Source organism: Takifugu rubripes, chromosome 9 (assembly GCF_901000725.2).
Source record: "Takifugu rubripes chromosome 9, fTakRub1.2, whole genome shotgun sequence".
In the NCBI taxonomy this organism is placed as follows: Eukaryota; Metazoa; Chordata; class Actinopteri; order Tetraodontiformes; family Tetraodontidae; genus Takifugu; species Takifugu rubripes.
This window is the reverse complement of record NC_042293.1, coordinates 5,558,686-5,582,233: the sequence shown is the minus strand read 5'-3', so window position 1 is coordinate 5,582,233 and position 23,548 is coordinate 5,558,686. Positions and strand designations below refer to the sequence as shown.

The following is a 23,548-nucleotide window of genomic DNA, read 5'->3' as shown; positions in this document are numbered from 1 at the left end:
TATTAGAGAAGCTACCGATCCTTCAGGAAGGGGCACACCCCTGGATTTCGAAACTGGAGGAACTTTTGATTGGAACGCAACCTGCTGTTGGAGACATTAAAAGGCTCCTAGCTAATCTTATTGGTGTGTCTGCCATGGAAGACCTTTTGCAGAAGGCTGGCATGCCTCGGTTCATTGCAACTGCAGTAAATGATGCTGAACTGTTTTCGGCTCACAGAGGTCAGTTTTGGGGGGCGCTGAAAGACGCGTTTCCAACCAACATACATCCTGATAATATCCTCACTGAACCATTGGGTGAACAAGAAAATCCGAGAGCCTACGTTTCAAGAGTTCTACAAACTTGGCGTAATGTCACAGGCAATGATCCTGACGCAAACCAAATGGAGCAGTCTGTCATTCGAGCTAAAATTCAGAAGGGATTGCCACCGCCGGTGCATAGTAAAATAGCAGAGGTGGTTGGTCTTGGGAACATGATTAAGAGTGTTTATATTGATCACATTGCTCATCAGGTTGAACTATATCGCAGAAAAGAGCTGGAGCTGAAAAACCAAGATCAAGAAACTTTCAGAAAACAAACTGCAGTTGGTGGATAATAAACGCAAAGAGAAAAAGCAAGCAGTAGTGATGGAAAGCCAACCTGATCAGACATCACAAATGCAATCAAACCAAACTCCATGCCAATCTGCAGGTAGCTGGGGTGGATCACCACCTCACAACATGGATTCTGGACTACCTCACACAAAGACCACAGTTTGTGAGGGTGAAGGGATCCCAGTCAGATCGGCTTCTCTGCAGCACTGGTGTCCCGCAGGGAACAGTTCTAGCTCCTTTCCTGTTCACCCTCTACACTGCAGACTTTTCACACAGTACATCTTCATGTCACCTCCAGAAGTTCTCTGACGACTCTGCTGCTGTCGGCCTCATCGCTGATGGGGACGATACGGAGTACAGGGAACTTATTCAGGACTTTGTGGACTGGAGCCTGCGGAACAACCACCAGATCAACGCTTGCAAAACCAAGGAGCTGGTGGTGGATTTCCGCAGGCGAAACAACCCCCCGCCTGCACCAGTGAACAGTACCTGGGCGTTCACCTAAACAATAACCTGGACTGGACACACAACACATACACCCTTGTCAAGAAGGGCAATAGCAGACTGTTCCTGCTCAGGAGGCTGAGGTCTTTTGGAGTGCAGGGACCACTCCTGAGGACTTTCTATGACTCTGTGGTGGGATCAGCCATCTTCTATGGGATTGTCTGCTGGTCCAGTAGCATCACGGACAGGGACAGGAAGAGGATAGACAGACTGGTAAGGAGGGCCAGCTCTGTCCTGGGATGTCCCCTGGACTCGGTGGAGGTGGTGGGAAACAGGAGGATGATGGCTAAGCTGTCATCCATGTTGAACAACACGTCCCACCCCCTACAGGACACCCTGACAGCACTGGGCAGCTCCTTCAGTGAGCAGCTGCTCCACCCTCGCTGTGCGAAGGAGAGGTATCGCAGATCTTTCCTGCCGGCTGCTGTCATACTGCACAATAAAAATCACGCCCGCTAGCACAATCTGAATATTATATATTCTGATATGTATATTGTAATAACCCTCTGTACTATGTACAGGTATACAGGGTCCGAGTATCCATTTACCTGGATTATTGTAAATATACATCCTCTTTGTATATTCCAAATTCTATTCGATTTTATCTTATTTTTCTCTGCGTGCTCTGCTGTTGTTGCACTGTAAATTTCCTCGTGTGGGACAATAAAGGACCTGAATCTGAATCATATCAATTTCCATCTATGACACCTGTTCCACCAGGACCTCAGCAATATTACTTACACTCTGCAGGGTTTTGCTAATGAAACCATAAGAAGCTTTGAACATCTTTCCAACACTCAGAGGAGCCACAGACTTACGTTGTTGAAACATGACATGGCCCTAGTTTACATCTTGGCCAAAGAAGGAGGTTTGTGTGTGTCTTTGAACTTGACAGGAGATGCTTGTTATACTTTGATTCCAGACAGTGGTGATAAGAAGATAAGAGATGAAGAAGATAAGAGATGCATTTGGTCCTTCTGAAGGCGCAGGAACATCAGCGATGGCCTGGCTTCAGGACAAATTTGGTCCAATGGGAGCTATGTTGATACAGGTTCTCAGTGCAGTTGTAGTGTCACTGGGTGTGATGTTTTGTTTTTGTATTTTGTCATTAACTTGTGCCAAGGCGATGATATTGCGTTGGATTGGTGTAGTGATGCCTAGCAACCAGATCCAGATGCCACTCTTAAGTGATAAAGCTTTGGTTGATTCAGATGAGGAGGACATTTCTATATACCATACTTTCCTAAGACAACTGCTACAGGTTGATAAATATCCAGTATAATCAATAATTCAGTATATAGTGTGACCTTCGAGTTATATCCTTATGTTACTCTTTGCATTTAATGGTGTTTATGTTTTCCTTTCCTCCGTTGTAGTACTGGTGACTAGGGGGGAAATGGTTACTTAATTTACTTAATCGTGACAACCATGTTTTGATATGTTTGCATTGTATTCCCTTTAATGAAACCAATGTTTTGTTTGCAAAGATACTGGCACCTCTCTTTTCTGTTTCCAGGACAGTAGTTTGGGATCTACGTTGGGGTGACAACTATGTTGGAATGGACTCAGAAATTCAAAATGAACTGTGAAAGATGCTGGAGGACCCTGAATGAAGATGTGGAACAACTGAAGATCCTTCATCAGGGGACTATGAACTACAAATTCGAAAATTACTGTTTGATGTGTTTAATACATATATCTGAAGTTTTGTGTTAATAAATGTACTAGGGAGATTTCATCAGTAGGCAGATGCTATGAGAACTGAGGTTTTTTCCTTGTTTTGGTAAATAGGGAAATGGGTCCTGAGGCAGGGAAAGGTCCAAGGTAAGGTCCGATGGGTCGACCAGCCTGACCATGGACATTTTTTGATTTTTTTCTCAGTATCTCGTATGTGTTTGCCAAACTCTCCCCTTATACAACATTTTTGCAAATTGGGTTGGAGTACCATAGGTGGTTGCTGTAGACAGAGGGACCGTGAGAGAATTTTCCCGTCTAAAGTGTTTTGAGGGTTGTAAATTTAAAGAGGTCTGTCGGATGGGTTTTTCGCTCTCACACTCTACTAAATTTCACATATTATTCATGCCTACGTAATCAATGTTTTTCTCACGTGTATCAAATTATACCACTTTAGTAGTCACCGTCACCTTTACTTACTTAAAACTTGGTTATCCTTTATTTTTCGAGACTCTATGTAGTCTCGAAGGGGGTAAATATGTAGTATCTGAAGCCTGTGTATCCATTCTGTGCAGGCCTTTACTTCTGTAAGGCCGCAATGTGTTTAGCAGCCAGCCTGGTGCCATATTAGGATATGTTCCACATGTGTCCTGTGACTTCTGCCTTACTTTAAGATTGCAATGGAAGTCTTGTTATTGCCAAGAGAAGCTGCTAAGAGATGACGCTGGAGCTCGTAGGCTCCTGGTTGTTCTCGATATGAGGATGTGTAGCATAAAACCTTTCTACTACTTCCATTTTTGGTACTAACTGAACTCTATACCATTGGGTTTGCTATACTGTGTATCATGAGGTCATCAGAAAAGAATGTGTTGACTTGACTGTGTAAGAAGGAGCTATCGTTGTAAACACTTCGGAGTTCTTCACCAACGGGACCACGAAACCTCCCTCGGGCATGCTGCAGCGTCCGAGTGATACCTGACTGTTCTCTCCAATAAACATCTATGATAACCAAGTCGGTGTCTGCGAAGATTCCTTCCTCATCAACACATCTCAGCTACCACCAGAAGAAAATTCACAACACTCTCACCGCCCGCTTGTTCATCCTCTGCCGGTGTCTCTCCCGAAGTCGATTATCTAATCGAGTAGCCAGGCCGATGAGCGCCTCCAAGCTCCCAGGCTCCTCCCTCGCTGCTAACTCGTCTTTCAGGTCGTCGGAGAGCCCCTGCGTGAAAACTCCCCGAAGCGCTGCGTCGTTCCAGCCGCTTCGGGCGGCGAGGATGCGGAAACGAGTCGGCGACGGAGCTGGAACCCTGGCGCAGGGACAGGATCTGGGAGGACGCTTCGCTGCTCTGGACGGGATGGTCGAAAACACGTCTTAATTCCTCCGTAAAAGCCGGAAAACTGGGTGGTCTGGTTCTCCAGTACGGCTGTGGCCCACTGCGCCGCTCTCCCGGAGAGAAGCAACCAATGATCCAGAAACGGGGTCAAAACTAATCCAGGAAGGAAAAAGTCACAACGATAATCCAGCAGAGAGTAGTCGGGGTTTCGCTAGGAAACAAAACATGCCAACGCCGGCAAACCGTGAGTACAGTCCATTAATAGGTGGCTAGATTACTGATAGGCTGCAGGTGCGGCTGGGGCACGGCTCCACCACGCCCCCTGCAGGAAGAAACCCGCAATGGAGTTCCCAGAGGCTGGGAACCTGACAGTTCTGGGTATTCTGTGAATCTTGGATTTCCAGTGTGCCCTGACTAATCTGTGTATTGTACATGCTCTGACATGCTTATCAATGCCAATTTTACATAATAGTGTGTGCCTATGTGCAATCTAAACTTTAAATATTATTTCGACCAAATGACTCTCATTCAACAGTGGCTTTCTGCAGACATGACAGACTGGTATCACTTATACTATTAATAGAATTCTTCTTGGGCGCTTGTGAAAAGTACCCCCAACAGTGCTGTGTATGGTTGCTAGTGTAAAAAATAAAATATTCAGCCAATTAGCCTTGTGTTCCCGATTTGGGAGGGTCATATGAAATGTAGCCCCTGACACAGAAAATGGCCATAAGGGATTGCTATGAGGTCACAGGTTAGCCAGTCAGAGTGAAGATGGAGACAATGGTAGAAACACTCTGTGGAGCTGGGGTCTGACAGGCCTGAAAAAACATCACCCAGCCACTCCATTCACTTAATCCTGTCTCAAACACAAACACACACACACACACACACACACAGGAAATTAACTTATTATTGTGGAATTTAAGTCATTTTCAGAATGTTGAATTGAATACTGGAGTAGGCAGGGAAATCAGCCCCACCAAGAATTTTCTCACCAGCTGCTATTGGTGGTGCGGCTTCTTTATGGTCTACATGTTTTGCTTCTTCTGCTTGTTCTATATAATTTGTGCTGTTATTTTTCTTCTTTATGTCCTGCATGTTACGTATGATGTGTGTGGTCTGCTGGTCCTAAATGTGTTGTGGATTACTTTTTCCTGTAGTCCGGCCTGATTGGATACTGATGGTCGTATATTTGTCCATGTCTTGCTAGGTGACACCAGCTGTTAACATGGTGACTCACTTGCTTTTACTACTCATGAGACCATCATTAACCTTTTTTCAGGAGAGAATCAAATGAAAAGCAACAGAAAGAAGTTCAGTCCGGTTTATTTTTTATTGATTCATCCTGTCACAGTGGAAGCATAGGGGAATGGACCTTTAAAGCACATGCTCCGCTCACACATGATGTCATCGACCTGCATGCTACCTCTGGGTTGAACAGTGCACATGTACCATAGAGGAGTGTACGAACATGATAGCTTTTCATTTTAAGACATTGCTGCTCAGTGGGATTTCATGTGTTTGAGTTACTCCCACTAAATGAGAACAAAGAAGATCTGTGCTAATCCCAGGACCACTGTGTGTTTCCCCGGGGATCAATCATTATGATCTTCGCCCTGCAGAGGTTGACTCTATTGCTGAAGGTGCAGTAGCCTCACTGAGAATCACACTTGATTCTCTTTTTTCCCTGAAAAAGAAAATAGTAAATAAGAGGAGGTGTGCCCCGTGGTATAATTCACATATCAGGACCCTCAAGCAGAAAGTGCGCAGACTAGAAAGGAAGTGGCATTCTTGTAAAATGGATAGCTATCATGTAGTCTGGAAAGACTGTCGAGTAGTTTACAAAAAGGCCCTCCGTAAGGCTAGAACAGCTTATTTTTCTTCATTAATTGAAGAAAACAACAATAACCCCAGGTTTCTTTTCAATTCAATTCAATTCAATTCAATCTTTATTTATATGGCACTTTTCATACACTAGGTAGCACAAAGTGCCTCACAAAGGATAAAAACAGCAAAGAGAACAAGAGAATCAAGAAAAGGACACACACACACACACACATGCATACAACACACTTACACACACACCCACACACATAAACAAGCTGAGGCAAGCTGAGACATGGCTGGGCACCGAGACCTGAGGCGAAGGACACGCCACCTTTGGAGGCCCACCATGCCGAGGGAGGTCACGGTCTGTGACCACAGGTGGTACCGCCACAAAGACCACCCCGACCCGGACAGACCGGAGGCTCCACACCAAAGCACAGAGCCCCCTAACCACCCAGGCCAGAGTCGACAATGGGACAGCACCCCCAGCGGTAGACCGGAAACATCTCCCAGCCTGGCAGGCCCCCATGAGGAAACACCATGAGGAAACACTGGAGCTAAAAACTGAAGGACTAAAACAGTAAATGGGATAAAAGGTATAAAAGCTAAAAACTAAGGAACTAAGAATTGAAGTAGTAAAACAGTACTAAGACTAAAACAGACTGAAACAGTAAATGGGATAAAAGACTAAAAACTGAGAATAAGATCTGAGGGAGTAAAACAGTACTAAGACTAAAACAGACTAAAACAGTAAATGGGATAAAAGGTGTAAAGACTAAAAACTGAGAAACTAAGAACTGAGGGAGTAAAACAGTAAAAGTATCAAGTAAAATAAGGATAAGACATAAAAAAGCATGAGGACATGAGGTTCTCCGGCAGGCTGTTCCACAGTCGGGGACCATAATAACTGAAGGCCGCTTCCCCGTGCGTTTTAGAGCTTACTTGTGGAATGGTTAAAAGGCCGGTGCCGGAGGACCTCAGACTCCGCGAGGGTTGATAGAATAAAAGCATGTCTGATAAATAAGTCAGGCCAAGACCATTAAGACATTTAAAAACTAATAAAAGAACCTTAAAATCGATCCTGAAACGCACGGGTAGCCAATAAAACCGGTGTGATGTGCTCCTGCCCTCTGGTCCTCGTCAGCACTCGTGCAGCTGAGTTTTGTAATAATTGTAGGTTAGAAATGCTCTTTTTTGGAAGACCAGAGAGCAGGGCATTACAATAATCTAAACGACAAGAGATAAAAGCGTGCATCAGCACCTCCGTGCTGGCCTGAGAGAGAAACGGGCGGACTCTGGCTATATTCTTCAGGTATTTTTCAGCATTGTGGCCAAATTAACTAAGAGTCACAGTGTTTTAGATCCATGTATCCCTTCTTCCCTTAGTGGTGAAGACTTCATGAGCTTCTTCACTGAGAAAGTTCTAGGTATCAGAGAAAAAGCTAACCAGGCCATCCCAACAACTGAACCATCACCAGATGTGCTGACTGTGGGAACATACAGGGTCTCCAACGAGCCCTCCAACTCCCAAATCAAAATAGTCTCTCGAAGTGCCTTTTTTGACCTGAAGAACATCACAAGGATCAGAAAGCTACTGACGCGGCATGATGCTGAAAAGTTAATCCATGCATTTGTTACTTCCAGGCTTACTTCCAGGCCGGATTATTTTAGTTCTTTATTATCAGGGTGCCCAAACAACTCTTTAAAAAGCCTCCAGGTGTTCCAAAATGCTGCCAGAGTTCTGACAGGTATTGACAAAAGAGATCACAAAACTCCTGTACTGGCGTCTCTACAATGGCTGCCCGTTAAATTTAGAATAATTTTTAAAACCCTTCTTCTCACCTACAAAGTCCTCAGAGGCCTAGCTCCATCCTACCTGGAGGAGCTAGTGACACCTTACCAGCCCAATAGATCGGCAGTTTACTCAATATAATGCATTTTTGTGTGTATTCTATGCTCTATGCCTGTCCTGTCCTCTTCCTCATCAAGTAGACTAGTGATGCTATTTCTTGTGTAGTTTTTCTGCTTCCCCTCCCCTTATGTATTAATTTACAGGTATCGCTGCCTTCAGAGCTGCATAATGATCCCCGATCCCGCTGACCCACTCAATCGGCAGCTTACTCAATATAATGTATTTTTGTATGTATTCTATGCTCTATGCCTGTCCTGTCCTCTCCCTCTCCTCTCCTCTCCTCTCCTCTCCTCTCCTCTCCTCTCCTCTCCTCTCCTCTCCTCTCCTCTCCTACCTATTCTATCCTCTACCTGTCCTCCCCATTCTCCTCTCTCTCTACCCAGCCGGCCATCAGCAGGAGGGTCCCCCTACATGATCCTGGTCCTGCTCAAGGTTTCTTCCTGTTAAAGGGGAGTTTTTCCTTGCCACTGTTGCTTGTCTGGGGTTAGGCCCTGGGATTCTGTAAAGCGCCTTGAAACAATTTTGATTGTAAAAGATGCTATATAAATAAAGATTGATTTGGTTTTGTTGTGATCTGAAGGCACTTTTCCACTACAGAGTATCGGCTGGACGACAGGGTTCGATTCGACATGCAATAATCCGGTTAGTTTTCCATGCACCATGGTACCTCTTTCACGTGGCTGTATGGAGTGAAAAATGTGCTACACTTTACCACTATTCAACGTGACTTATCTTAAGAATAAAAATTGGGCAGTTCGCAACTTTTGCAGCAGCAAAAAAGGATATTTTTTACCGTATTTTCACGACTATAAGGCACACCTAAAACACTGAGATTTTCGCAAAAATCGACGGTGCGCTTTATAATATTGAGTGCCTTGTGTGTGGACTGAGTTTCAAAATCTGCTGTGCGCATTTGGTGGGTGCACTATGGTAAACGCTCCGCCAATCGGAGCACACTGTATTAAAAGGCGCAATCTCAGTTATGGGTGCTATTTCTGTAGTTAAAACATACACAAGGCGCACCATATTATTAGGCGCATGCTGAAACATACAGTAAAAAATGACAACGGAAGTAAAACCGTGAGTTTCGACACATTTATTGAACAAAATATTCATTCTTCCGCCACAAAACCATCAAAGTTTTCATCTTCTGTATCTGAATTAAACAGCTGCAATATTTCAATGTCCAATATCCTGAATTCCTCTTCTTCATCATCTGAATCAGACTCACCCACCGGTTCCGGTTCAGCGTTGATTTTGTGAAAGCTCTTCCAATACATGAAGACGGTATCATGGCCCATACGTCTACAATCCACCCGCATATGGTGGCATAACTTGCCCGCCGCTGCCTCATAGTCTTTGTGAAGGAGTGTTCGCCTTCCGTCATCCTGCGCTCTGGGATGTCAAAAGTCAGAGGGATCTCATCCATGTTGGTGTTGTGGCTGGGCGCGGTAATCTTGTCGCGGCAGTAGGTGCGGAAGATGGCCACCCTCTCCTGGTAATCCACGGGCAGCCGCTGCGCAACAGTTGTCCTCACGCGTATGGAGAGATGCCGCCTCCTCATAAAGCGAAAACACTAAGATTGCTCGATTGCCATTTTCAGCCGCATATTCGATGGCCTGCAGTTTAAAGTAAGCCTCATTCATATGCGTGTCACTTGACCGGCGCCATTTTAGGGGATCCTTATGCGTAGGTGTGCCGCTAATCGATTTGGCTTAGCGTTTACCGTAGTGCACCCACCAAAGACGCACAGCAGATTTTGGAAGTCAGTCCACACACAAGGCGCTCCATATTATAAGGCGCACCGTCGATTTTTGAGAAAATCTCAGTGTTTTAGGTGCGCCTTATAGTCGTGAAAATACGGTAAATCCACAAACAGAAATATAATAATTAAAATATCTTTTTTTCTCTTACTATGCATGTTGCTTAGTGGGACTTCTGGCATTCCTTGCTTTGAACAATCCTCTTCAAATCTGGTTTTTATTCAGTTGTTCCCACACGAAGACATTCTTTCACATGGGTGTCAGTCAGAACAGATTGATGCTTTGATTTTACGTGTTTCGGGATAGAAAACACAGACTCGCAGACGAATGTTGACCCAAATATTGAGAGTATCTTAAGCGCAACCCGTTTGACATTGGGGTATTTTTCCATTGGCACACTTTTCCAGAACTCAATGGCCCCTTCCCTTAAAGCAGGTTTCAGTTGGTCCTCCTCACAAAGATTGATAATCTTTAACTTAGCTGGAGCCTTATCTGTGACTAGCGGGGCTTTCCAACAGTGCGTCTCCTCATTAAAAGGGGCAACGAGGAATGCAATCTGTGGCCTTTTCAGTTGTAGATCACGGAACCGGGTCACGAAGCTTTTGTGCAGGTTTTCTCCTTTGGCTGTGCATTTTTTCCCTGCCATTTTGAAGGCAAACTTGACACTAATTGTTTACTCAAAAGATCTTGTCCTGAGAAACTTTGCGGTATTTTCATCTTGGCGAAAGTACTGTATTGAACTCAAGCGAAGCGAACACGCACATTAACACTAGAAGTCCCAGAGAGCGGCCATTTGGCCTTTTTACCTAGAAAACCCACAAGACGGCCAATTGGCCCCAAGTCCCCCCTGTGGACACTCATTTTGTTATGGAAATGTGGCTGTTAGTGGCACACGGCCGGAGCCACATGAACCTGTGTGGGGGAGGGGACATACCTTACAGCTCAGGAGGTTCTTTTGAGAGCAAGTTTTAGTTGTGAGATGGATAAATACCTCAGTGAACATAGCCATAAAGACTTAAACTGGACTATGAGCTGTATGCAGTGGAAAGGATCAACAGGAAGGAAGGGATCAACACACTGACATTTATTGTTAAAAAAACAAAACATATTTACAAAGAATGAAAAAGCAACTTTTTCCCAGTTTTGGTGTGGAGGGTTGTTGCAGAAGTAATTGTTATTTTTGTGCTAAAAATAGTAAAAAAAAGAAAAAGAAACCCAAGCATATTTACAAAGAATGAAAAACCATGCATTATGAGTGAAATACATTTGAGCAGTCACTCACAATCCTGGCACTGCCATTGCTCCTTTCGGCATTTCCCACATGTAAATCGGTAGCAGTCAACACAGCGCACAGTTGCATTATTGTCCCTACATTTAATTTTAGCCTGACACTTGGCTCTTTTTCCTAGTTGTGATGTGGAGGGTTGTTGCCGAAATAATTTTTGGGCCACTTTTGGGCCTTTTTCTTACCCAAGTGGGTTTGAGCCAACTCTCTTGCAAGCTCCAGCAGGAAATCCACCTGTCTCTCCTGCCTCCCGGTGCATAACTGATAGAGCACGTGTGCATTCAGTGCTGCCATATCTATCATGTTATAGAACACTGCTACTGGCCAGCGCCGTGTTCCTGCGCGGACAGTGTACCCTCGCACCATCTGGTCCATGACATCGACGCCGCACTTTGTTGTGTTGTAGAGTGTGATGGTGTTTGGCTTCTTTTTGGTGGTATCCTGTGTCTGAATCATGCTGTGCATGCTGCTGAGAACAGCTGCTGAAGCGATAGTCCATGTGCACTGAGGTATTTATCCATCAAACAATTGTCTGGTTGCAGTCGATGAGTCGTTATGGTCACATGGGACATTCACAGGTTCACAATTTAGAATAGAATGTGTTTTTGTCTGTGTAGATTCTCAATCATCCAGGTCATTGTATCATTGTAGATTTCTCTGTCAACTGGACTGGGTTTCTTCTCTTGAAGACATTTCGCCTTCTATCCAGAAGGCTTCTTCAGTTCTGAGTGAATGTGTTTTTATTCCTCATTCTCTGTAAGGTGTGACCCCCTCACCCCACACACTGCCACTAACAGCCTCATTACCATAACAAAATGAGTGATTAGTGTATTCGGGAAAAGTGGTCAGGCCAAATGGCCTCTGTGTGGGTCTTCTACGTAGACAGAAAAATGCTGGGACTTCTAGTGTTAAAAAAAACCATAAACCCAAACTTCGATATGAACGTTAGAGCCGCATGAAACCAGGCAAAGAGCCGCATGCGGCTCGGGAGCCGCGGGTTGGCCAGGCCTGCTCTAGCAGTTAGCATGTTAGCATGTAGACCAAATGCATTATTAATTTTTGGTGTTTCTTAAATGTTTTTTTCTTTTTGGGGTCATGGGGAGGGCGCACATATAGGCAAAGGTTAGGTCCACCCCACCACTATGTGAGCATTTGCAGATTTGGTGCATTGCTCAAGGGTATCTCAGCGGTGCTCTGAAGGTGTTGTGACACCTCCCCTCACTAACAGAACACCTTCCATGTTTTTGTCTGCACCAGGGGTCAAACCTAGAACCCAAGCCCCCCAACACTGATTATTTGTCTCTGAGAAATGTTTGGTTTGTAGTGTTGGCTCTTTTATTGCCAGAGTCTTAAGAGAATAGACAGAAAACATGATACTATATATATTTTTTATTATAGTTGAAGGCAAAATCCAAACTGTAGCAAGACCAAAAATTAGTAATATGTGCATGAAGCAACATGGAAAAACAACTTTTTAAGCAATACCGGCATTGGTTTAGTTTGTCAAATGATGCTGACAACCTGAACTTACATTTTTCTCAGCAACAAAGCAATTGCAAGATACAAGTGAAGGATGGAGTTATCACTGGTATCTAGTAACTAGCCATCTGATTGTCTGCAAACAGAAAACAACAATGTATCTTTCTAACTATGCTTGGCTCTTCACTGTGAGCTCCCCGTAAGTGAAATGAGTTCCTTACCTAACCTGTGCCTAACCCTAATCCTGAAAAGTCACAGAACTCGTCGACCCTCTGTCTACGGTAGTTTCCAACAATGTCACGGTTGACTCAAGGCAACTCTCCCAGTCATTGCCCTAATAGCGTCCATTTTCTTAATCCACATCTAGTTCTTTCTTTTAAAAAAAGCCCAGTCCTTCCTGTTTGTTCCAGGACTCTCTGATAATTGTCTTTGGTGTTTTTAGCTTTTATTGATAGCACACGTGTGTCCTCTGGTTTCTCTGACTGCCCATCAGAGAGCTCCAGTAAAACCTAATTTCTAATCTCACCTGTAGCTCCAACTTCACTTGTCAGCCTCGCAGCTCTAAAAGGTCAAAAATGTACCATGTTGTTGTCGCAGTGTATTGCCTTACCTGTAGCCTTTATTATTTATTTTATAAAATAGAAATATCCACCATTGCTGTTGTGGGGTTTATAAGATTAAGATTAAGATGAACTTTATTCATCCCCGTGGGGAAATTGAATTGTAATAGCACCCTATACAGAGCATAGAAACAGAATAAATAAATACAGATAAGATTAGAACATTATAAGCATATACTGTATACAGCATATATTATAAGCATATATATATAATATATACATAATATAATATATACACATTATAAGCATTATAAGCATATGTACATAAATATAGAATAAAATAGAAATAAAATTACAACATTAACATTACACAATTATTGTTATTGGCTGGGTTTTGATTAATTATACAGTCTGATAGTGGATGGCAGGAATGACTTCCTGTACCGTTCCTTCGAGCAGCGAGGCTGCAGGAGTCTGCTGCTGAAGCTGCTTCTCAGTTTGTCCACTGTGTTATGGAGGGGGTGGGAGGGATTGTCCATGATTGTCCGCAGTTTCAACACCATCCTGTCCCTCACCACCTTGTCCAAGTTTGCCAGTCTACAGCCAACAACAGACCCTGCCTTTTAATGAGTTTGTTGAGTCTGTTGGCATCCTTTGCTTTAATGCCTGCACCCCAGCACACTGCAGCAAAGAAGATGGTGCCAGCCATGACAGACTGATAGAACATGTGGAGCATCCTGCTGCAAACACTGAAGGACCTGAGTCTCCTGAGGAAATAGAGTCTGCTCATGGCCTTCTTGTAAACAGCATCGGTGTTTGTGGACCACTCCAGTTTATTGTCCAGCTGAACACCCAGGGACCTGTAGGATGAGACTATTTCCACATCCTTCCCACTAATGCAGACTGGGGAGGGAGGGGACTTGCTTTTTCTGAAGTCCACCACCATCTCCTTCGTCTTGGTCACGTTGAGCTGCAGAAGGTTCTCCCTGCTCCACCTGACAAAACTCTCCACAAGGTCCCTATATTCATCGTCCTGTCCATTCTCCACACACCCGACTATGACTGTGTCATCCGAGTACTTCTGGAGGTGACATGTCTCAGAGTGGTACTGGAAGTCAGCTGTGTAGGTGGTGAACAGAAAGGGGGAGAGCACAGTTCCTTGAGGAGCTCCTGTGTTTCTCATCAGGGGGTCGGACACACAGCTCCGCAGTCTCACAAACTGTGGTCGACCTGTCAGGTAGTCCTCGATCCAAGAAACAAGGGGAGTATCCAAGGTAGTTTTCTCTGTCAACTGGACTGGGTTTCTTCTCTTGAAAACTTACTACAGAAACTGGAAAAGGATAAAGCCATTGACAGACCACAATACTACCGTCTATATCCAGGAGAAACCATCCCTTGCATATATGGATTGCCCAAGATCCACAAACCAGGGACCCCTCTCAGACCCATAGTAAGTAGCATCAATTCTGTAACATACAACATTTCCAAATACTTGGCCTCCATCTTGTCTCCCATGGTTGGCAACACCCCACACCACATCAAAAACTCCCAAGACTTTGCTCAAAAGGTCAGTGGACTCACACTACTTCCAGAAGAGACTATGGTATCTTATGATGTCACGTCACTCTTCACGTGCATCCCCACTGCCAGCGCCATAGACACCATCCACAAGCACCTTCTATTGGACAAGAATCTTCCAGAAAGAACAACCTTAACACCGGCCCAAATCTGCACCATGCTGGACCTGTGTTTGAACACCACCTATTTCCAATACAGAGAAGGCTTCTACAGGCAGAAACATGGCTGTGCCATGGGCTCACCAGTATCCCCCATAGTTGCCAATCTATACATGGAGAAGGTGGAATCCCAGGCCCTGACATCCTTCACAGGAACTGCGCCAAGCCACTGGTTCAGGTATGAATTGGAAGCGTTCTCCGATCACCTCAACAAAACAGATGAGCATGTAAAATTCACCCGGGAAGATGTAAAAGGAAACAGTCTGGCCTTTCTGGACTGCGCAGTCAAGATCACTGAGGACAGAAATCAGTAGTCAGAAACACAGTCTGTCAGTCCATCCAGGTCCTCACCATGTGGTTCACAGAGAGCAGACCAGTTGGTGGTCTCCAGGGCATCCCGCAGACAGTCCATGGCACCATCTGACCATTTCCTAACAGTCCTCACAGTGACTGATTGCTGCTGAACCACAGGTGTGTATGATGGGGAGAGCAGCACGAGATTATGATCAGACTTGCCTAGCGGAGGGAGTGCAGTGGAAGTGTATGCACTGGTGACATTAGCATACAGTAAATCCAAAGTCTTCCTGTCTCTCGTGCTGCACTGGACATATTGATGGAATGTAGGGAGAGTGGACTTAAGGGAGGCATGATTGAAGTCACCTTTGATGAGGATAAAGGCTCCGGGATGTTTAGTCTGCAGGTCAGCCGTGACAGAGTGAATAACGTCACAGGCCGTGTCCGCTTTACCGGTCGGAGGAATATAAACGGTGATGGCGATGACATTAGTAAACTCCCGTGACAGATAGTATGGACGGAGTCCGATAGCAATAAGTTCCACGTCTGGATTGCACACGCGCTCCTTGACGTGAATATGCTCCGGGTTGCACCACCGTTGCTAACAAACACAGCCAGTCCCCGTCCTTTCTTCTTACCGGCCGCTGTGGTGTCTCGGTCCGCTCGCACAGTGGTGAAACCAGTGATCGTCACATTAGAGTCCGGTATCAGTCCATGGAGCCATGTCTCCGTGGAACACATGATACTGGCCTCTCTGTACTCCCGCTGGGTCCATGTGAGCGCCTCCAGCTCGTCCATCTTATTTGCCAGGGACCTGACATTCCCCGTTATGACCGCGGGGACGCAGGGTTTAAAACCCTTGCCTCTTCATCCTCTGTTTAACTCCAGCCTTAGTCCCTCGTCGTTTCCTCCTCAGCTCCTTCGGGATTTGGGGCTTCTCTCCGACCACGAAGGATGGTGGTCTTAGAGCCATCAGCTGGTCTCGCGTGTAGACAATACCGGTCCGCTTCTCGGCACAGCTGATGGGGGCCGCGGATAACCCAAGCACCGCAAAACAGAGAAAAAAGTATTCGAGCCTCCAGAACATGGTGTCTGAATACTCCAGTTGAAAATGGAAAGAAAGAAAGTAAATCCAAATAGAAAAGAATGTAAACAAGTATAGAAAACACTACAAAAATTTAAAAAATAACAATTAAGTTTAGGGAGCTACTACTGGCTGCCGCCTGAGACAGCGCCATTTTGAAGATGGCGCTTTTGAAGATTATAAAATGAGAACTTTAAGTTTTCTAAAATCTGTTGCTCTTGTGACTCATCAATGACGTGAGTCCCTCGGACAATCAGGGCATTACTAGACCATCATTAAAATACTTGGCATGCTTGGAACCCCTAGCCAATCAGGACATAAAAAGTACCTGTCACCCTGGTACCCCTAGTGGAAAATCATCTAAACTGTGTGGAGTCGAGTCGCACTGATGAAGTACCATTTGAAAAGCGGCATAAAGTAATATTGATGTACAAAACAGCCATATCTGATTATTGATAACCCTGCATTATATGCAGAGTAGAATTAGCAGATTATTTTACATTTATAGCCATTTAGACACCTTTATTAGTTCTGTGCAGCCCTTATCAGATTTGTTGAAAATGGATGAAAGGGATGAAAAAGTGATTTAAATTCGAATGTCACGATGACAGCTGAGCACTGTCGTGTCCCTCGGTCAGATTTTCAGAAAAATTCAATCTGGCCATTAGTTTTCAACAACAACAAAAACAACAACACATATAGAACAACTTATATGTCCAATAATGCCACAAGGAACACAAGAGTCCATATAGCACCATGGTTGAGATGGTGAGCAAGTACACAAAAACATTGTCAAACACATAGATACAATTGACGTGGGATGCGATGAGTCTCAGGGATGAAGGCAAAACTGAAAGTAAGTTTTCAACAAGGTTGGCAAGCAATATCTGGATGCAGGAGTAGAGCTAATGAGGCCTATGCAGGAGCTGTAAGAGTAGCAAGAAATATTTGAAGATGGTGTACACAGCCTGGGGAAATAGCCTGGGGGGTTGTCAACAACCATGTCCAGCAAGCAGAGATCCAGGTTAGCCAAAAGCTGCAGCTCACATTAACCTGGGCCACTAACTATACAAAGACTGGGTAACACTGCAGTTTTTTACAAGCATCCAAACATTTAAGGCTGGAGATTCGACAATTAGCAGCAGAGGCAAGTTTAAACCATGCGTCCACTGAACCCATCCATGAAGAGTGCCAACATCTGCATTACATATTTTAACAATTGTCTGAGATCTTTTTAGATGTCTCATGATTTTTTACATCTGTCTTGCCTTGCATAACGAAAATCTAGGTTTGTAACTGGGATACTGATGGCATGCATTAACACGCTTAACGTCAGCTGGTAACATATTGCGTCACGTCCTGTCTTCTCAATCGTTCGTTGGTTGCATTGTGCACGGGGTGTTGTATTCACTTAATATTGAACACTTTGAACACTTTGTGTGTTGTATTCACTTTAATTAAAATTTGAACACTTGGGACATTCTAGTCACCTGATAACAACAGTGAGAAATAACCCACATTAAACAAATACAGGGCTTTGCCGATTATTAGCGCTAGCATGGCCTCACCATCTGTTTCACCCAGTGTCTTTGTCTGTTCAGCGTGTGAAATGTTTAGTTACTCCTCTGCCTCCCTTAGTGAAGGGAATAGGTGCAGAAAGTGTAGTTTATTTACAGCTATGGAGGCGAGACTTAGCGAGCTTCCGCAGCTTGGAGTTAGCTGGAGTTGCGTCAGGTAGCCAGGATAAGCTAGCTGCTGCGGAGCCACCTAGCGTAGCTACAGCTAGCGGTCCCCCGGCAGCAGCTGAGCAGCCGGATAGCCAGGGTGGCTGGGTGACGGTTCGTAGGAAGTGTAGCCCAAAACAAAGGCCGATGGTGCACCACCACCCGCTTCCCGTGGCCAACCGCTTTTCCCCATTCGGCGAAACACCCGCTGAGAAACCGACCCTGGTAATTGGCGACTCTGTTTTGCGCTACGTGAAGCTGACTCCAGCGACCATAGTCAAGTGCATTCCGGGGGCCAGAGCGGGCGACATAGAAGCAAATTTATGGCTGCTGGCGAGACGTAAACGTAAATTTGGTAAAGTTATTATTCACGTTGGAGCCAACGACACCCGGCTTCGTCAGTCGGAGGTCACTAAAATGAACTTGGAGTCGGTGTGTAACTATGCAAAAACGCTGTCGGACTCCGTAGCATTCTCTGGTCCCCTCCCCAATCTGGCCAGCGATGAGATGTTTAGCTGCATGTCATCGCTTCGTCGCTGGCTGTCACGGTGGTGTCCCGAAAACCAGGTGGCCTTTATAGACAATTGGAGCACTTTTTGGGGAAAACCTGGTCTGATTAGGAGAGACGGTGTCCATCCCACACGGCATGGTGCCTCTCTCATTTCTAGTAATTTGGCTGATTTTATTAGACCCAGAGTGACCTGACAATCCAGGGTCCAGACCAGGATGCAGAGTTGTAGTCTTACACACCTCTTTGCTGCTTCCTTAGAACCCTCATCTGCCAACAATAACATATTTAACACTATAGAGGTAGTCTCTGTTCCACGGTTAAAAGTTCACCAAGCACAGAGCAGGGGAGCGGTCAATCACCATAATCTTATTAAAATTAATACTAAAGCACAAATTGGAGAAACTAATATCACAATTAAGTGTGGACTGTTAAATATTAGATCTCTTTTGTGTAAATCCCTGTTAGTGCACGACCTGATAGCGGATCATCACATTGATCTATTTTGTCTTACTGAGACCTGGCTTCAGGAGGAGGAGTATGTTAGCTTAAATGAATCTACTCCTCCTACCCATTTTAATTATCATATTCCACGTGTTACTGGTCGAGGAGGGGGAGTGGCAGCAATCTATCACTCCAAGTTATTAATTAATCCTAGACCAAAATATGGCTCCAGTTCATTTGAAAGCCTGACTCTTGGCATCACTCATCTGAACTGGAAGGCAGAAAAGCCACTTCTGTTTGTAGTTGTATATCGGCCCCCTGCTGGGCCACATTCAGAGTTCCTGTCTGAGTTCTCTGATTTCTTATCTGACTTGGTCCTTAGAACGGACAAAGTCATTATCATTGGAGACTTTAATATCCATGTAGATGTTGTAAATGACAGCTTTAGAAATGGCTTCATTTCATTACTTGAGTCAGTTGGTTTCCTCCAGCAGATAAACCAACCAACTCACAGCTTTAACCACACCCTAGATCTCGTTCTGACTTATGGTGTTGAGGTAGAACATGTGTCAGTGTTCCCTCAGAACCCAGTCCTGTCAGACCATTCTTTGATCACTTTCACATTTATGATTAAGGATTCTTCTATCCTCAGAACAAAGTCTTACTATAGCAGATGTCTTTCAGATAATGCTGTAGCTAAGTTTAAGGAAGTGATCCCTGTGCTAATCCCAGGACCACCGTGTGTTTCCCCAGGGATCAGTCATTATAATCTTAGCCCTGCTGAGGTTGACTCTATTGCTGAAGGTGCAGCAACCTCACTGAGAATCACGCTTGATTCTGTTGCCCCCCTGAAAAAGAAAATAGTAAATCAGAGGAGGTGTGCCCCCTGGTATAATTCACATATCAGGACCCTCAAGCAGAAAGTGCGAAGACTGGAAAGGAAGTGGCATTCCTGTAAAATAGACAGCTATCTTGTAGCCTGGAAAGACTGTCTATTAGTTTACAAAAAGGCCCTCTGTAAGGTTAGAACAGCTTAATTTGGAAATGGAAAATAAGAGCAACCCCAGGTTTCTTTTCAGCACTGTGGCCAAATTAACTAAGAGTCACAGTGTTTTAGATCCACGTATCTCGTCTTCCCTTAGTGGTGAAGACTTCATGAGCTTCTTCACTGATAAAGTTCTAGCTATCAGAGAAAAAGCTAACCAGGCCATCCCAACAACTGGACCATCACCAGATGTGCTGACTGTGGGAACATACAGGTTCTCCAACGAGCCCTTAAACTCCTTCAGCCCTATATATTTTTCTGAGGCGTCATCCCTAATTCAGAAATCCAAGACCACCACGTGTCTTTTAGATCCCATCCCAACACACCTGTTGAAGGATGTTTTACCAGTGATAGGCAGTTCTATCCTGGACCAGATCAATGGTTCTTTAGTGTCAGGTTATGTACCCCAGTCCTACAAGGTGGCAGTGATTAAGCCGTTGCTTAAAAAACCATCACTAGATCCTGATGTATTAGCAAATTATAGGCCGATATCCAACCTTTCTTTTATCTCTAAAGTTCTTGAGAAGGTGGTGGTGAATCAGTTACTGGAGCACCTGCAGAGGAACAGCCTGTTTGAGATGTTTCAGTCAGGCTTTAGAGCTCATCACAGCACAGAAACAGCACTTCTTAAAGTTACTAATGATCTTCTCATAGCTTCAGATCATGGACTGGTCTCTATGCTGGTTCTGCTGGACCTCAGTGCTGCTTTTGATACAATTGATCACAGCATCCTGTTACATAGACTGGAACATGTGATTGGGATTAAAGGGACAGCACTAGACTGGTTTAGATCATACTTATCTGATAGATACCAGTTTGCTCATGTCCATGGTATTCCCTCTTCATACAGTAGGGTTAGCCATGGGGTTCCACAAGGTTCTGTACTTGGACCAATCCTTTTCACCTTGTACATGCTTCCCTGAGGGAACATTATTCGGCAGCATGGGGTCAATTTTCATTGTTATGCCAATGACACTCAGCTTTATTTATCCATGAAACCAGAGGAGACAGAGAAGTTAGTGAAGCTCCAGACCTGTCTTAAAGACATAAAGTCGTGGATGTCTTCAAATTTCCTCCTCCTTAACTCAGGAAAAACTGAGGTCATGGTGTTTGGTCCTGAACCTCTCAGGGATAGATTAGATCACATGATCACTCTAGATGGTATCTCATTAACATCTAGTCTCTCTGTAAGGAATCTAGGAGTAACTTTTGATCAAAATCTCTCCTTCAACTCACACATTAAATTAGTCTCTAGAAATGCCTTTTTTCACCTGAGGAACATCTCAAAGATCAGGAAGCTACTGACGCGGCCTGATGGTGAAAAGTTAATTCATGCTTTTGTTACTTCCAGGCTGGACTATTGTAATTCTTTATTATCAGGGTGTCCAAAGAACTCTTTAAGAGGCCTCCAGTTGATCCAAAATGCTGCAGCCAGAGTTCTGACAGGTATTGACAAAAGAGATCACATAACTCCTGTAATGGCATCGCTTCATTGGCTGCCCATTAAATTTAGAATAATTTTTAAAACCCTTCTTTTGACCTACAAGGTTTTCAGAGGCTTAGCTCCATCCTACCTGGAGGAGCTAGTGATACCTTATCAGCCCAATAGACCGCTCCGCTCTCAGAATGCTGGTCTACTTGTGGTTCCCAGAGTTTCTAAGAGTAGAATGGGGGGCCGAGCATTTAGCTACCAGGCCCCCTGCTATGGAACCAGCTCTCTGTCCAGGTACGGGAGGCTGACTCCATCGCTACTTTTAAGATCAGACTTAAAACCTACCTCTTTGAAAAGCTTATTGTTGCTAATTCTGTAGTTCCAGTTACTATCATAGACAGACAAATTATCATACTTAGGGGGTCGTCTAATCGTTAGGTCACATCTTAGTTATGCTGTTATAGGCCAAGGCTGCCGGGGTCCGGAAACATGATCACCTGACAGGCCTCTGTCACTCCACTGGGTCATGGTTTCCTCTCCTCTCCTTTCCTCTCCTTTCCTCTCCTCATCAAGCAGACTAGTTATGCTGATTCTTGTGTAGTTTTTCTGCTTCTCTCCCCCCTCTATTTATTTACAGGTATCGCCGCCCTCGGAGCTGCATGATGACCTCCGGCCCCGCTGAAGTGATTGTGCATCATATTTTTTTTGTGTGTTTCTGTGCTCTGTGCCTCTCCTCTCCTCTCCTCTCCTCTCCTCTCCTCTCCTCTCCTCTCCTCTCCTCTCCTCTCCCCTCCTTCTCCTTCTCCTTTTCCCCTCCCTCTCCTCTTCTTTCCTCTCCTCTTTCCCCTCCTCCTCCTTCTCCTCTCCTCTACCTCCCCTTCACTCTACTTCTCCTCTCCTCTACCCCTCTCCTCTCCTCTCCTACCTATCCTATCCTCTACCTGTCCTCCCCCTTTTCCTCTCTCTTTACCCAGCCGGCCATCAGCAGGAGGGTCCCCCTACATGAGCCTGGTCCTGCTCAAGGTTTCTTCCTGTTAAAGGGGAGTTTTTCCTTGCCACTGTTGCTTGTCTGGGGTCAGGCCCTGTGATTCTGGAAAGCGCCTTGAAACAATTTTGATTGTATAAGACGCTATATAAATAAAGATTGATTGATTGATTGATCGTGTCATCGGATTTGCGGCCGCATGTTCTGGACAGTCGGGTAAAGAGAGGGGCAGTTTTGAACAGTGCATCAAATCAAGGGCTAACCATGCCCATCACCCCATGCATCACTTGGGTGTGAGATGCACCCCAATGTGTCCGCCGCACAGCCCCCCCTGAACACCCAGAAGGGAAACAGCAGAAAGAGGGAAAAGAAAAAGAAAAATTTTATATATCAGTCCCTGACAGGGGGTTTAATCAGCCTGCCATAACGGCTGCGGCGCCCCTCTTCTGGGAACGCAGATGAGTCGCAGGCAGGAGAAACAAAGTCCACAGCAGGCTGTAAATTAGAACAAAGATCATCAGACGGGACATTCTGGACCTTAGGTGGATGGCCCCGACGGGGGACCTGAGTCGGCAACACATCCTGCCCAACCAGCAAATGCGCCGGCTTCAGCCTATCCAACGTGACCCGCTCCGACCGACCACCCATATCGAGCACGAAACTCTTCGCCCCTGTCTCAAGCACCCGGAATGGGCCGTCGTACGGAGGGCGAAGGGGTGACCGGTGGGCGTCATGTCGTACAAAAACAAAATGAGCCGTTGCCAAGTCCGTCGGTACAAACGACTGCGGGAAACAGTGGAGCACAGGGGATGGAACCAGAGCAGGCCCAGCCGAAAAGGAACTTCCGGCAGGAAAGTTACAAGGAGGTGCACTCTCCAGCAGAAATTCCCCTGGAACACGAAGCGGTTGTCCCAAGACCAATTCCACAGGCGAAGCATCCAAATCCTCTTTAGGAGCTGAACACAAACCGAGCATCACCCAAGGTAAACAATCCACCCAGCTGTCATCTGAAAGCGCGGCACGCAATGCTGCCTTGAGTGAACGGTGAAAGCGTTCACAAAGCCCGTTAGCCTGAGGATGGTACGCGGTGGTACGGTGAACCTGTGTGCCCAATGACCTAGCCATAGATGACCAGAGTTTAGAGACAAACTGAGGTCCCCTGTCAGAAGTAATGTCGGAAGGGGAGCCAAAACGTGCGACCCAAGCAGAAAGAAATACTCGAGCGACGTCTGCCGATATCGTGGAGGAAAGAGGGACCACCTCCGGCCACCTGGTGGTGCGATCCACCATAGTGAGCAGATGAGTGTACCCGTGGGACGGAGGTAAGGGTCCCACCAGGTCCACATGCATGTGGTCAAACC

At 45.3% G+C, this 23,548-nt stretch overlaps 1 pseudogene across 1 annotated transcript in view; it reads right to left on the bottom strand.

Moving 5' to 3' along the window:
• The window catches only part of LOC115251077 (uncharacterized), a 37,615-nt pseudogene extending 14,694 nt beyond the window's left edge, over window positions 1–22,921 (bottom strand). The window contains exon 1 of the transcript XR_003889635.1: window positions 22,891–22,921. The product of XR_003889635.1 is annotated as an uncharacterized protein (transcript). The remainder of the gene's footprint in view (window positions 1–22,890) is intronic.
• Window positions 22,922–23,548: the final 627 nt, after the last annotated feature.